The sequence below is a fragment of the Schistocerca cancellata genome, chromosome 7 (genome assembly GCF_023864275.1).
Source record: "Schistocerca cancellata isolate TAMUIC-IGC-003103 chromosome 7, iqSchCanc2.1, whole genome shotgun sequence".
Taxonomy (NCBI): domain Eukaryota; kingdom Metazoa; phylum Arthropoda; class Insecta; order Orthoptera; family Acrididae; genus Schistocerca; species Schistocerca cancellata.
The window spans coordinates 114921165-114932335 of record NC_064632.1 but is presented as its reverse complement, the minus strand read 5'-3'; the positions used below and the strand labels follow the sequence as shown (position 1 = coordinate 114932335).

Below are 11171 nucleotides of genomic sequence, written 5' to 3'. Positions count from 1 at the left end.
TGTATTTCTTTCCCCCATTCGTGACAATTCTTCCCTTATGCTCTCCCTGAAACTCTGGTTTAGTCAGTTTATCCAGGATCCATCTCCTTAAATTCCCACCTTTTTGCAGTTCATAACGTGGACGAAAATGTGTGTTGAGTATTGGTGGCGGATGTAGATTGAAGAGGACTGTGACGAAACATAAGAGGACGACAGCTGCGAAAGTCATTTCAGAACTGAACGTCGCACTCGCGAGATCTGTCAGCTCCAAAACAACGCGAAGGAATCACCGGAAGCAGGGGACCGCAGGGCTAGCCGGAATTCCAAAACCACTTATCAGTGGTACAACTGCCCGTAACAAGAAAACTTGCTGCCGAAGCCGTAAAACCTGGACTATCGAGCAGTGGAAGGAAGTCGTTTGCTCGGATGGGTTGTTTACCTACTTTCCGTGTTCTGACGAAGATTACGTCCCCAGAGAGAAACATAGTAGGGATTCGGTGATGATTTGGGCAGCCATATCGTGCGTAGTATTCCATGGGCCCCATAGTCACTCTTGAAGATTGCATTACCGGCAAGGATTATGTGACACGTCTAGCTGATCAGATCTATCTCACGGTAAAATGTTTGTTCCCCAATATTAAGGCTGTGTTCCAAGACGCACAACTCGCATCGTTTGGGGCTGTTTCACTGTTACTGAGTCTTTCTCGCCTACTTTGGAGAGAAGGGTGCATTAACGCTGTCCACCTCAGTCACCGTTACCTCAACTTGCCACTGGTAGAAGATTCTCTTGGAAGCCGTATATACACTACTGGCCATTCAAATTGGTACACCAAGAAGAAATGTAGATGATAAACAGTTATCAATAGGACAGATATATTATACTAGAAGTGACATGTGATTTCATTTTCACGCAGTTTGGGTGCATAGATCCTGAGAAATCAGTACCCAGAACAACCACCTCTGGCCGTAATAACGGCCTTGATACGTCTGAGCATTGAGTCAAACAGAGCTTGTTTGGCGTGTACAGGTACAGCTGCCCATGTAGCTTCAACACGATACCACGGTTCATCAAGAGTAGTGACTGGTGTATTGTGACGAGCCAGTTGCTCGGCCACCATTGACCATACGTTTTCAGTTGATGAGAGATCTGGAGAATGTGCTGGCCAGGGCAGCAGTCGAACATTTTCTGTATCCAGAAAGGCCCGTACAGGACCTGCAACATGCGGTCGTGCATTATCCTGCTGAAATGTAGGGTTTCGCAGATATCGAATGAAGGGTACAGCCACGGGTCGTAGCACATCTGAAATGTAACGTCCACGGTTCAAAGTGCCGTCAATGCGAACAAGAGGTGACCGAGACGTGTAACCAATGGCACCCAATATTCTGCTAAGAATCATTGGATCTCGAACAACACGAGCAGCAATGTCGCGATACGATAAACCGCAATCGCGATAGGCTACAATCCGACCTTTATCAAAGTCGGAAACGTGATGGTACGCATTTCTCCTCCTTACAAGGGCATCACAACAACGTTTCACCAGGCAACGCCGGTCAACTGCTGTTTGTGTATGAGAAATCAGTTAGAAACTTTCCTCATGTCAGCACGTTGTAGGTGTCGCCACTGACGCCAAGCTTGTGGAATGCTCTGAAAAGCTAATCATTAGCATATCACAGCATCTTCTTCCTGTCGGTTAAATTTCGCGTCTGTAGCACGTCGTCTTTGTGGTGTAGCAATTTTAATGGCCAGTAGTGTAACATGAATTTATCCATTCCGAGACAAGTGGAAGCTGGCTTCAATTCCAGTGGTTTCGCTACACCGTCTTCGGCATGGTAACGTGTGGTGTTTGTGGTGTTTCCATCCTTTTAAATGCGTAGAAAAAAAAGTGTGTCGATCGTAGTTTTATGTTTTTGCTGTAGTTGGTGAGAAAGAACGGACAGATCGAACCTCCTCTCTAATAGTGCCAAGGAAATCGCTGAACGAATGGTCACATCACAAGGTAGTGAAAAGGAGTTCGGTATTTAAACCAGGACATTGTTACAGTCAAGTGACCTGGGATTTTTACACCATAACATCTCTTTCTCAGCCGGCCGGTGTGGCCGTGCGGTTAAAGGCGCTACAGTCTGGAACCGCGTGACCGCTACGGTCGCAGGTTCGAATCCTGCCTCGGGCATGGATGTGTGTGATGTCCTTAGGTTAGTTAGGTTTAATTAGTTCTAAGTTCTAGGCGACTGATGACCTCAGAAGTTGAGTCGCTTAGTGCTCAGAGCCATTTGAACCATTTTTGAACCATCTCTTTCTCTTGCCGGCCAAATCGTTGCTAAGCTGGTTTCTTCCACAGCCAGTAGACTTCCACTGTGGATTTGCAAAATGCACTTCTACCTCCGCGCTAACCGAGAATATACAATTTTTTGGTATAATCCTTCAGGAAGATTGTTACGTTCTAAAATGTAGTACTTAAATATTTCGATTTTTATTAATATTAGTTGTGGTAGTATATGAAGTTCCTTTGATAGTATCGCATAATGTGATTGAAAGTGTCGAAACCGAATAAAGAAAAGGAATGGCTTAAAAGTGGCTGCGGACAGATATACAGTATTCAATCTACTCCTGAGCTGCTCTAGCAACGATTCTCACAAATATCATCAAACTAAACTTTGCAGTAGTCTGTAGTATCGCGTATCACGCCTGATTTTACCGATAGTGGTGGAAGGTACCGTGTTGATACAGCAGCCGGACACTGTGGCCGAGCGGTTCTAGGCGCTTCAGTCCGGAACCGCGCTGCTGCTACGGTCGCAGGTTCGAATCCTGCCTGGGGTATGGATGTGTGTGATGTCCTTAGGTTTAAGTAGTTCTAGGTTTAGGGGACTGATGACCTCGGATGTTAAGTCCCATAGAGCTTAGAGCCATTTGAACCATTTTTGATACATCAGTCTATAATCCGACAGGTAAAACATCTACCAGCATGTGAGCGGGCTTGATGTCTTTGAAGGACACTCACTTAACATGCAGAGTTGTCGCAACAGCTCTCGACGAAAATGTTATATGACTTGGAACACAAGGTCGGACTGGGTACTGATCGGAGCCACGACATGCCATCTCACAAATATTGCGTGTTGCACTGCAGACCTGGGGTATAGCCTCACAAACTTCCTCTCTTTTGCCACGGCTCATATAATCGGAGTCTGGTGACCTATCCCCTACCAAGTGGCTAGGCCTATCATGTGGCTATGCTCTGGGCAAAATGCCTGAGGATGGAGCATTAATCATATGAAACCTGTAGTCCTTAACAAGGGCCATTTGCCACAAGCGAATTTTATTTACGGTAACTGCCACTGCCTTTCAGCGATATCAGTGGCACATGAGGATAAAATTCGCCGTATGTTTCTACATAGACTGCGGTACTGCTGTTGCGGAGGAACAAGTGTCGTCCGAAACACTATCTGAATCACCAATAAATACATTCTGTAGTGCTTCAGGATCTTCCCTGTGCTCTACGTACTTATAAGGGCCAATCAAAAGGTTTCCGTTCGAAGGCCATAGAGTTCAGAATCGGTATCCTAATGAGGCTAAATCTCCTCGAGCATTTAGGCAATGATCCCAACAACACATCAGGTTGAAGATTCCGTTGGGTAAAATACCATATCCTCCTTAACTGTCTGCTGCACGTCCTCGACCAGGAGGAATTGTCGATCCTTCAAGGCCTTTATCAAGGGACCGAAAGCGTGATAATGGGGAGATATCAGGACTATATGGCGGGTGCTCGAGTGTCTGTATAACGACATTTACGATGTGGTGACTGCGTCATCATGAAGGAGCAGCACCCCTTGTCACAGTTTTCCCGGAAGTTTCACCTTAATTGTCCCACATACATTCTTCATCCTCCTGTGGATGTGCCCGGTGTTTGTCTTTCGCCAGCTAAGAAAAGAATAACACCACATCGGTCCTGTTTGTTCGATAACAACGTCACCATAGTTCGCGTTTCAACGTTTACCGCACGCACGTCGAAAAGACACGGATCCAACACTAATCTCTTACCTAGATGCCTGTGCTTATATACCGCATCGGAATCGCATTGCGTTGCATATACGCTACAGCAACGCCCTCAAACAGAAATATTGATCACCCCTTACATTAGATCGAGCCCGAACGCTATGAGGATGGACATTAGCGAGAAGCTAAAAATGCTTGCCGACCTTCTAGGCAAGTCTCTTGCGAAATGAACCATCCGTTCGTGCCTTATGAACCTACACTTGAACTTCCTCTTATTTCTTATGGGTCTTTGATTTGATTTTCACACATTTTATTGGAGTACACTATGATCGGTTATACTAAGATCCTTCTTCTTCTGTCGCGTGTTGTGTGAGCACTCGACGCGTTAAAGGAAGTATATAACCGTAGCAGAGAGGAATGGAGAATCATTACACCGTCAGTATGAGCCGCAATTGAGGAAATCCACTGCAATATGCAACTTTGACAAAGGGCAGATTGCTATGGCTGGGCTCGTGTGAACGATCATCTCGGGAACGGGGAATCTGGTCGGCTGTTAACGTATTACTGTAGTGAGCATGGAAGTCGTTGAAGGGCGGTGCGGTGCCCAGAAGTAGGGGTCAAGTTGTTGGACGTACATGCCACAACACAGAACTTGGCTGTCAGAGGATTGAAGTGTCTGCAAAGCAGAATAGGTTGCGATATGTGACAGGTCTGACCACAGGCTACAGTGCTGCCACAGCCACAAGTGTTTCGATGTGCAACATTCAGCTTACTTTGTTGACCAGACGACTGTAACGTGTCCGCTGTTGACCCATCAGCACCGTCAATTATGGCTGCAGTTCGCACAAGGTCATCGAGATTGGCTCGTGGATCAATGGAAACGTTTACATGGTCGAATGAATTGCATTTCTTTTTGGCACCAGGTCGATGGTCGTGTCCGAGTACACTGTCATCCAGGGGTACGGATGCTAGTAACGAGCACCACGCAACGGACACATGCCAGTGGTGTTAGTGCTGTCCTATGGAGACATCCTTCTTGGTTCCCAAAGGACCTTTGGTAGTGATTAAAGGCACGATGACAGTTCTGCATTAATGAAACGATAATTAAATTGACACCCTAGCTGCAAGCAGGCGTTGATACACTTCATTGGGGACATGTTGAAAATGTGTGCCCCGACCGGGACTCGAACCCGGGATCTCCTGCTTACATGGCAGACGCTCTATCCATCTGAGCCACCGCGGGCACAGAGGATAGTGCGTCTGCAGGGACTTATCCCTTGCACGCCCCCCCCCCCCCACGTGAGATCCACATTCCCAACATGTCCACAACACTACATTCGTAGTGCGCCTAATAGATGTTTGCCCATCATACTCATTACTCGTGGCAGATTAATCTACCAAGTCCCGCACGAGTTTGGGCATAGCGTGTGCGTTCGCACAAGAAGGTCAAAGGCCGGGAACCCATATTTTTAACTATATATGACGGTAGTATCTGTTCCCGAAAGAACAGTTACCGTCGATGACCATGCAGCTTTGCTAGAAATGAAAAGATAATTAAATTGACACCCTAGCTGCAAGCAGGCGTTGAATGTGGATCTCACGGGGGGCGTGCAAGGGATAAGTCCCTGCAGACGCACTATCCTTTGTGCCCGCGGTGGCTCAGATGGATAGAGCGTCTGCCATGTAAGCACGAGATCCCGGGTTCGAGTCCCGGTCGGGGCACACATTTTCAACATGTCCCCAATGAAGTGTATCAACGCCTGCTTGCAGCTAGGGTGTCAATTTAATTAACATTTCATTTCTAGCAAAGCTGCATGGTCATCGACGGTAACTGTTTTTTCGGGAACAGATACTACCGTCATATATAGTTAGTTCTGCATTACGTAAACGTTGGTGAGAAGCACCAGCTCCCGCTTGATGTCTACCCCGATAGCGGTGGCATTTTCTAGTAGGAAAACTGTCTATATCACCATATTCGCCTGGTCCCGACACTATTGAACACATCGGAGATGCAATCGGGTGCCACCTGCGCTCCGAGAAAACACCGATTCTCTGTTTAATGGAAATGCTGTATGTAGACGTCCGGTGCTACAGATCTCCAGGATTATACCAAGGCCTTGTCCAATATATACCACACAGAATCGCTGTTGTATTGCGTCCGAAAGATGGACCAATACACTTCTGGTTGTCATAACTTTTTGGCTCATCGGAGCTATTAATTCTTCTTTTTTTTAATTAACTGTTTCGTAAACAATACTGATATACTGTTTGAGGCCTTACCGTCGTAACAGCTGCTTGAAGAGCAGTCCTGCGTTGCGGCAGATGGTGTTGTGAAAAGTGAACAGTATAAACAAGGCAGCTGCTCGTCATCTTCAGCTGCCCCTGAAGATGATGAGCAACTGCATCGTTGAAATAGTGGGTAGGTTCCGTAGCACCATACACAAAGTGGTGACGAAAGTCATAGGGTAGCGATAAACAATACAGATTGCGACAGTAACGCGTGCACAAGGTATAAAAGTGGAGTACATTGGCGGAGCTATCATTTATGCTCAAGTGATTCATATGAAACCGTTTCCGACGTTATCATGGCGCACGACGCGAATGGTAGTCGGAAATACACTCCTGGAAATTGAAATAAGAACACCGTGAATTCATTGTCCCAGGAAGGGGAAACTTTATTGACACATTTGTTGGGGTCAGATACATCACATGATCACACTGACAGAACCACAGGCACATAGACACAGGCAACAGAGCATGCACAATGTCGGCACTAGTACAGTGTATATCCACCTTTCGCAGCAATGCAGGCTGCTATTCTCCCATCGAGACGATCGTAGAGATGCTGGATGTAGTCCTGTGGAACGGCTTGCCATGCCATTTCCACCTGGCGCCTCAGTTGGACCAGCGTTCGTGCTGGACGTGCAGACCGCGTGAGACGACGCTTCATCCAGTCCCAAACATGCTCAATGGGGGACAGATCCGGAGATCTTGCTGGCCAGGGTAGTTGACTTACACCTTCTAGAGCACGTTGGGTGGCACGGGATACATGCGGACGTGCATTGTCCTGTTGGAACAGCAAGTTCCCTTGCCGGTCTAGGAATGGTAGAACGATGGGTTCGATGACGGTTTGGATGTACCGTGCACTATTCAGTGTCCCCTCGACGATCACCAGTGGTGTACGGCCAGTGTAGGAGATCGCTCCCCACAGCATGATGCCGGGTGTTGGCTCTGTGTGCCTCGGTCGTATGCAGTCCTGATTGTGGCGCTCACCTGCACGGCGCCAAACACGCATACGACCATCATTGGCACCAAGGCAGAAGCGACTCTCATCGCTGAAGACGACACGTCTCCATTCGTCCCTCCATTCACGCCTGTCGCGACACCACTGGAGGCGGGCTGCACGATGTTGGGGCGTGAGCGGAAGACGGCCTAACGGTGTACGGGACCGTAGCCCAGCTTCATGGAGACCGTTGCGAATGGTCCTCGCCGATACCCCAGGAGCAACAGTGTCCCTAATTTGCTGCGAAGTGGCGGTGCGGTCCCCTACGGCACTGCGTAGGATCCTACGGTCTTGGCGTGCATCCGTGCGTCGCTGCGGTCCGGCCCCAGGTCGACGGGCACGTGCACCTTCCGCCGACCACTGGCGACAACATCGATGTACTGTGGAGACCTCACACCCCACGTGTTGAGCAATTCGGCGGTACGTCCACCCGGCCTCCCGCATGCCCACTATACGCCCTCGCTCAAAGTCCGTCAACTGCACATACGGTTCACGTCCACGCTGTCGCGGCACGCTACCAGTGTTAAAGACTGCGATGGAGCTCCGTATGCCACGGCAAACTGGCTGACACTGACGGCGGCGGTGCACAAATGCTGCGCAGCTAGCGCCATTCGACGGCCAACACCGCGGTTCCTGGTGTGTCCGCTGTGCCGTGCGTGTGATCATTGCTTGTACAGCCCTCTCGCAGTGTCCGGAGCAAGTATGGTGGGTCTGACACACCGGTGTCAATGTGTTCTTTTTTCCATTTCCAGGAATGTAGAAGCACGGGACATATCATTTTCAAAAATCGTTAGGGAACTCAGTGTTCCGAGATCCAGAGTCAAAAGCGTGCCTTGAATACCGAAAATCTGGTATTATCGCTCACTACGGAGAATTCAATATATGACGCCCTTCATTCAACGACCGAGAGCAGCAGCGTCTGTGAAGAGTTGTCAGTGTTAACAAGCGAGCAACTCTGTGTGATAACCGCAAAAATCAATGTGGGACTTACGAAGAACGTATCCGTTTGGACAGTGAAGCGAAATTTAGCGTTAATGGACTATGGCAGCAGACAACCGACGCGAGTGCCTTTGCTAACAGCGCAACATCGCCTGCGGCGCCTCTCCTCTGTTCGAGACCATGTCGGTTGGGCTCTAAACGACTTGAAAACTATGGATCCAAGTTGTCAAACCCAAGTTGTCAAACCCAAGTTGTCAACAGGGCATTATGCAAGCTGGTGGTGGCTTCATAATGGTGTGGGCTGTATTTACATGGAGTGGACTGGATCATCTGGTTCCACTGAACCTATCATTGACTGGAAATCGTTCTGTTCGGCTACCTGGAGACCATTTGCAGCCATCCATGGACTTCATGTTCCCAAACAACATTTCACAAGACCACAACTGTTCGCGATCGGTTTGGAGAACATTTTGGACAAATCGAGGGAGTGATTCGGCCACTTAGATCGGCCGACATGAATCCCATCGAACATTTGTGGGACATAATCGAGTGGTCAATTCGTGCACAAAATCCTGCACCGGCGGCACTTTCTCAATTATAGACGGCTGTAAAGGCAGCTTGGCTCAATATTTCTGCAGGGACCGAGTTGTTGAGTCCATGGCACGTCGAGATGCGAGTTGCTGCGCTACGGCGGGCAAAATAAGGCCCGACACGTTATTAGGACATAACACTCGACTTCTCCTACCACAGTGTATTATGCCCTTTCCCCTTTTGTGAGCAAGCTCTACTATCGAACATATTCATATAAAACTAATATTCATTTCCTTTAATTTACGTCCATGGTCACAAAATGTTAAATGAAAAATCAGCACCAGCATCGTCAAATATATATAAATAACATCATATGCACGAGTCACGTTGTCAGTCGCAATACTGTTCAAAACAAGCTTGTCAACAATATTTGACGATGCAGTACATTAGGACTTTGTTTGTGATGATGGTCATTATAAACCGAAACCGGTAAACTGTTAACAAAAAGTTTGTGACCATAAACGTAAATTAAAGGAAACTTATTGTATATGCGGGTCACTGTTTTATTCGCGACAATGTCGCAGCTTGTGATACTAGTGTAAAGCTACTTGCTGGGCAGAGATATAATTAATGTTGGGACTTTAGTGATATCGTTACTGTATGGACACTAGGGGTAAGATAGATAGTGCCTACAGGAAAATTAAAGAGACCTTTGCAGAAAAGAGAACCACTTGTATGAATATCAAGAGCTCAGATGGAAATCCAGTTCTAAGCAAAGAACGGAAAGCAGAAAGGTGGAAGGAGTACATAGAGGGTCTATACAAGGGCGATGTACTTGAGGACAGTATTATGGAAATAGAAGAGGATGTAGATTAAGATGAAATGGGAGATACGATACTGCGTCAAGAGTTTGACAGAGCACTGAAAGACCTGAGTCGAAACAACGACCCGGGAGTAGACAACATTCTATTAGAACTACTGACGGCCTTGGGAGAGCCAGTCCTGACAAAACTCTACCATCTGGTGAGCAAGATGTATGAGACAGGCGAAATACCCTCAGACTTCAAGAAGAATGTAATAATTCCAATCCCAAAGAAAGCAGGTTTGACAGATGTGAAAATTACCGAACTATCAGTGTAATAAGTCACAGCTGCAAAATACTAACTCGAATTCTTTACAGACGAATGGAAAAACTGGTAGAAGCCGACCTCGGGGAAGATCAGTTTGGATTCCGTAGAAATGTTGGAACATGTGAGGCAATACTGCCCTTACGACTTATCTTAGAAGAAAGATTAAGGAAAGGCAAACCTACATTTCTAGCATTTGTAGACTTAGAGAAAGCTTTTGACAATGTTGACTGGAATACTCTCTTTCAAATTCTAAAGGTGGCAGGGGTAAAATACACGGAGCGAAAGGCTATTTACAATTTGTACAGAAACCAGATGGCAGTTATAAGAGTCGAGGGGCATGAAAGGGAAGCAGTGGTTGGGAAGGGAGTGAGACAGGGTTGTAGCCTCTCCAAGATGTTGTTCAATCTACATATTGAGCAAGCAGTAAAGGAAACAAAAGAAAAATTCGGAGTAGGTATTAAAATCCATGGAGAAGAAATAAAAACTTTGAGGTTCGCCGATGACATTGTAATTCTATCAGAGACAGCAAAGGACTTGGAAGAGCAGTTGAACGGAATGGACAGTGTCTTGAAAGGAGGATACAAGCTGAACATCAACAAAAGCAAAACGAGGATAATGGAATGTGGTCGAATTAAATCGGGTGATGCTGAGGGAATTAGATTAGGAAATGAGACACTTAAAGTAGTAAAGGATTTTTGCTATTTGGGGAGCAAAATAACTGATGACGGTCGAAGTAGAGAGGATATAAAATGTAGACTGGCAATGGCAAGGAAAGCGTTTCTGAAGAAGAGAAATTTGTTAACATCGAGTATGCATTTAAGTGTCAGGAAGTCGTTTCTGAAAGTATTTGTGTGGAGTGTAGCCATGTATGGAAGTGGAACATGGACGATAAATAGTTTGGAAAAGAAGAGACTAGAAGCTTTTGAAATGTGGTGCTACAGAAGAATGCTGAAGATTAGATGGGTAGATCACATAACTAATGATGAAGTATTGAATAGAATTGGGGAGAACAGGAGTATGTGGCACAACTTGACAAAAAGAAGGGACCGGTTAGTAGGACATGTTCTGAGGCATCAAGGGATCACAAATTTAGCATTGGAGGGCAGCGTGGAGGGTAAAAATCGTAGAGGGAGGCCAAGAGATGAATACACTAAGCAGATTCAGAAGAAGGTGGGTTGCAGTAAGTACTGGGAGATGAAGAAGCTTGCACAGGATAGGGTGGCATGGAGAGCTGCATCAAACCAGTCCCAGGACTGAAGACCACAACAACAACAACAACAATGGACATTTATTCTTTGCCTTTACTCTATGCTTAGTC

At 46.7% G+C, this 11171-nt stretch overlaps 2 non-coding genes across 2 annotated transcripts; one reads left to right on the top strand and one right to left on the bottom strand.

The window, feature by feature from the left end:
• Positions 1-5139: 5139 nt before the first annotated feature.
• Positions 5140-5214, bottom strand: Trnat-ugu (transfer RNA threonine (anticodon UGU)). The gene has a single exon. It is a non-coding gene; the product is annotated as a tRNA-Thr (tRNA).
• Positions 5215-5617: 403 nt separating this feature from the next.
• Trnat-ugu (transfer RNA threonine (anticodon UGU)) lies at positions 5618-5692 on the top strand. The gene has a single exon. It is a non-coding gene; the product is annotated as a tRNA-Thr (tRNA).
• Positions 5693-11171: the final 5479 nt, after the last annotated feature.